Genomic DNA, 4,980 nt, shown 5'->3' with positions numbered 1-4,980 from the left:
AAGTTAAAAATGGTAATTTCATGATTGAAAAACAAAAAAAGATTTCCTTATCACGTGAGAGGATGAGCATTTCCTGGAAAAGTTTATAATCTTTAGGAGCTGTTCTTTTATAGAATATTGCACATTCAAAAATACTATTCATTCATCATCCTGTACCTTTGCCACATCTTGAAAATTAAACTTAAAATGTAGTCAGAAATTTAACATTGCTTCTCGTATTTTGTTCTAATTGTTGAACAGACACTCCTTACCTTCCCTGACACTGGACCTGGATAGTAAACCAAAAACACTTGTATCCATTATGAAGGATACACCCAGACTGGGCTATTGAGAATCTTACCTGGTTCTGATTAGTACTCACTCACAGGTACATGCAAATTATCTGCAGTGTAGGGTAGGTAAAAAGATTGTCCAGGTGAACATTTTTTACTCAACTTTTCTGTTTTGTTCGAGTTGGGAAGCATGCAGTAAGCCAGTTATTGCATGATTTCTCGTCACTCGGGACTTATTACACCCTCGCTTCGCTCGGGTGGAATAAATCCCTTGTTACTCGAAAACCATGCAATAACCTTTACAAACGAAGAAAATGCCAACGAACTAGATCGTGAACCACTTTGTTATTTGTATTTAGCTATAAGTAAACAGTGTTATTGTTCGTAACTCATGCGAATCATTTCAGCCTAAAGCTATCCTCGGACACAGAAGCACAGTGTCATACCTTTTCGATCCATTTGTTTACGGAAAAGGTTCAAGTGAGATAGGTACTACTATAGGTGTTTTCGATTTGACCCATACACACACACGTTCATAATAACACATGTTGTGGTATATGTGTGTACGTTATGTGTCTAACTACACACACTAGCTGTTTGCCCTGGACCTCTCCACGACTACACAACATGGAAACGCGCTGCTGTCGATCGTACCAATGGTCGAAAGCATCTATTCTAGTCAGCAGTTTTGGTCTCCACTTTGTAACTTTAGGGATGGTTCAGTCCTTTGGTGTCATGTACAGTGAGTTACGAGATCAATTCGGTTCTGGTGCTGCAGAAACAAGCTGGATTGCCTCCCTTAGTTCCGGACTGCTTCTTTCGTTTGGTAAGTTGATACCACTTACAAGTATTAAAGTATACTGGTAGCCCAGATATGATATAAATAGGTCCAGTCGGGACATGTGTACTAGCTGTGTTTTTGTGTATATCGCAAAGCCGGAATTATCGCCTATGCGTACTCTATTTTTGTACTCATTAGCATGGCCAATTTAACGTGCACTGATTGTGATATGAAAACGTCACTATATTACTGTCTACTGAAAATAATTTGTTTTACTAATATGCGCTAATTTCAACCTAAACTATTGTCTTTAAATGATAGTGCCTTTAAATGATTACTAATAAGATGATAATCAAATATGGAATGAAGTGTGAATGTGGCACATTGCACCTCTGTAATTTTCATTCAGCTTTTTTAGTTTCGTATATTGTGTTCCGAAATGGAAGAAAACAAGAGTTTCCGAATGCGTTATGGTTTTTACATGAAGAATTGAAGGGTGGTTACTTTGTCCGATTTACCTGCTGCAGTTCATCTATTACGCTTTAAATGAGGAAAATACGGAGTCAAACAGGTAAAAGTCTTAATGATTATGTATATTGAAGTGAAAGCATTTGGTAATTGAGAATATTCTCTTATTTTGTTGCATTTATTAGAAAACGAAAGTAGAACACTTTGCTTGTAATTATCTGTAATACACTTACATTAAGTATCACAGACAGATATTTCACCTGTATTTACTATTACAGACATGTACCATAATAACATTAGCACTGTAGTGCTATTCTTGCAACAAAACATGATCATTGTTAAATTTGATATATATGCTTTATCGCAAGAATAGCGTTACAGCTAATGTTATTATGTTACATATGTATATTCGACGTTAAATAAAGCTTCTTGACCTGACTCTTGACAGGTATTACACTTGTATTTAGTATCACAGACAGGTATCACATCTGTATTTAGTATCACAGACAGGTATTACACTCGTGTTTAGTATCATAGACATGTATCACATCTGAATTCACTATCACAGACAGGTATAAAACTTGCATTTACTATCACAGACAGGTATTACACTTGTATTTACTATTACAGACAGGTTACACATGCGAGTACATTGTACTTTAACACACATCTACAGTACTAGTAGGCAAGTTTACTTCGCTGTACTAAAATACACCTTTCAATAAAACATGCTAATAGCAGTAACAAGAACGAATGGTTTATACACTGTAAACTACTGGTTTTACATTTCTGTCTGTTTTTATTCTGTATACTATTTGAATCATTTTAAGGATAAAGTCCTGTACATGGTCTGGCAAGGTATATATGAGATATAAATCAATGGGTCTTGAGACGAGTTATTAAATGCTTCTTCACATTTAGCTTGTCTCAAAGCCAAATGAAGTTAAATTTACCCTATCAATTCAACATAACAGAACTTGTTTTAATTTATAATTAGTATAATTTTCATGATTTTTTTTTTATTATTTCTAAAATATCAGTCTTTTGTAAGTGTCTGACTCATTGTGTGGCATTGTTAAGTAAGATAAATATCTGTTATGCATAAATTACAATTTTAGAATAATACAAAATGTAAACACATATATTTCAAACTGAAACTTTTGAAGAAAAGAAAAAAAGAATCTGAAAGCTATAAGAAGGTATGCATCTGCACAAATGTTCTATCTTACTCATACATGTATGCAAACTGTAAAGTTTATAGAAAAATAAACCACAGACCCTTAAGTAGATATATATGTAGTAGAACGAGGAATAGTGATAAAGTTATTGCTGTCGCTGGGGCTCGAACCCACGACCTTTGGCTCTCTGGTCCAATGCTCTTCCGCTGACCTAAAAGGAAATTCCTTACAGCTGACACTTGTAAGGCAACTTTATCAATACACATCTTTTACATTTATATTTATGTTTAGTCCAACTTCAGAATAATGTAAATATTACTCTGTATTACTCTTTAAGTGTACGTATATATACACTGTATAGTGTATACATTGCACATATTACCTCTCATAATAAACTCTGCAGACAACTACTCTTTACATACTTGAATATGTGTTCTACATATATACATATACTCTTATCTGTATATCAACTTTTTACAAGAGGACTGATCATGAATAGTTAATATTATTTTTTTTATTTCAATTTAAAACCTGTGGAATACATATACTCTTGATATGAAGTGTATGGGTTCCCTAAAAGAAGTTTTGAAATATTTGACCCCAGTGACCTCAAATATAACTGAAGGTAATTTTTGTAAGCAAACTTTTTCAAGCTCCATCCAAGTGAGCTTAAACAGCCAAATATCATGGTTTTAGGACTTTCATTTCTTCAGAGGTTATTTGATTTTTTGTTTTACCTATTTGACATCTGTCACCTTGACAGTAAGTCAAGTTCACTCTTGTATTTCAACCAAATGTACTATGAAGTATGCATCCTTAGATTTAGATGTTATGCAAGAGGCCAAGAGGGCCTGTATCAATCACTTTTGTATGTAGCGAAATATCCTCATTAAAAAATATGTTGAAGTTGAGACACCAGGCATAAACTCGCATTGTACCTTCAGAGGTGTAGCTCCAACTTGCTACTGAGAAGCAATGCTAAAAAAAGCTTTAATAGAACTATTGATGAAAGTATTTTGCAATGATTGCATTTAAAAAATGAAGGTTGGTGATACATGCCTTCTGGATGACTTGTTTTCATTTGACAGTATATATTATATATCCTATATATCTTGACAAGAGAAGAAATAATGTTATTACTAAGATATTAAGTAATATGAGGTGTAAAGAAAGAGATAAGAGAACATATATAAAAATGTACTTAGTATGTACTGTACTTGTGTTAACATGTCCGGGATCGATATACATGTGTAATACCTGTCTGTGATTATATGTACAGGTGTAATACCTGTCTGTGATAGTGTGTGCATGTGTAATACCTGTCTGTGATAGATTGCACATGTGTAATACTTGTCTGCGATAGTGTGTACATGTATAATACATATGTGATAGTGTGTACATGTGTAATACCTGTCTGTGATAGTGTGTACATGTGTAATACATGTCTGTGATAGTATTAATAGTAAATGCAAGTGTTATACCTGCCTGTAATAGTATACACATATGTAATACATGACTTTGACAGTATAATACACATGTGTTATATGTGAAATGTATGTTTACTCATTATAGATTTGGAATGTTATATGCTATATGATCATCAAACTTTGATGGAGATGCATCTTAATTGATGGTCACTGTTGTAGAGTTGATGTTATTGTGTTGAGAGAATGCCTTAATACAACTTTCAAGTTCTATGTACAATTTGACATACATGTATTCACCATCAGTTTCATTTGGATTGAAATTTACCTATATCTAGCATAGGTATCATAATAGTTGTATGTTTTTTACTCCTTGAAATCTAATCAAGTGTATTCCTATCTAAGCTTTAACAGTGACATTTCAAAACTTTCATTTGATACAGATGTATAGCCATTATAGTTATTAGTATATGATTTAGGAGAATATTACAATTTATTTATTTAACTGCATGTACATATACTAGAGTTGAATATGTATATGATTGTTCTGTCAGCTGTATATGAAACCAGATTTGTAGTTATTAAAATTCTGTAGCTGTGAGGGCACTGCCAACATTAGAATGATCTTTATAATTATGCATTGATCTACAGACTTCATACAATTTATTTCCAATATGTATCAAATCTTGTATTTTGCAGGCTGGTGAATTTACAACACAGGAAAGTCACCAATGTGCATAGATGCTGTCTAAAGTGATTATGATGTCATTATTTGATGATTACTTCAATATTCACTCTTTCATTGTAAATGTAGCAACCAATAAATTATGTGACATTAATTAGAAGTCTGTTGTTTC

At 33.1% G+C, this 4,980-nt stretch overlaps 1 long non-coding RNA gene across 1 annotated transcript; it reads left to right on the top strand.

The window, feature by feature from the left end:
• Positions 1-1,012: 1,012 nt before the first annotated feature.
• LOC110463385 lies at positions 1,013-4,962 on the top strand. The gene is made up of 3 exons (XR_002464387.1): positions 1,013-1,098; positions 1,463-1,624; positions 4,823-4,962. It is a non-coding gene; the product is annotated as an uncharacterized LOC110463385 (long non-coding RNA).
• The last annotated feature ends 18 nt before the right edge of the window (positions 4,963-4,980 follow it).

This window comes from Mizuhopecten yessoensis, unplaced genomic scaffold (genome assembly GCF_002113885.1).
Source record: "Mizuhopecten yessoensis strain PY_sf001 unplaced genomic scaffold, ASM211388v2 scaffold10899, whole genome shotgun sequence".
NCBI lineage: Eukaryota > Metazoa > Mollusca > Bivalvia > Pectinida > Pectinidae > Mizuhopecten > Mizuhopecten yessoensis.
The sequence above is the reverse complement of the archived record's forward strand: the minus strand, read 5'-3'. Positions and strand labels throughout refer to the sequence as shown.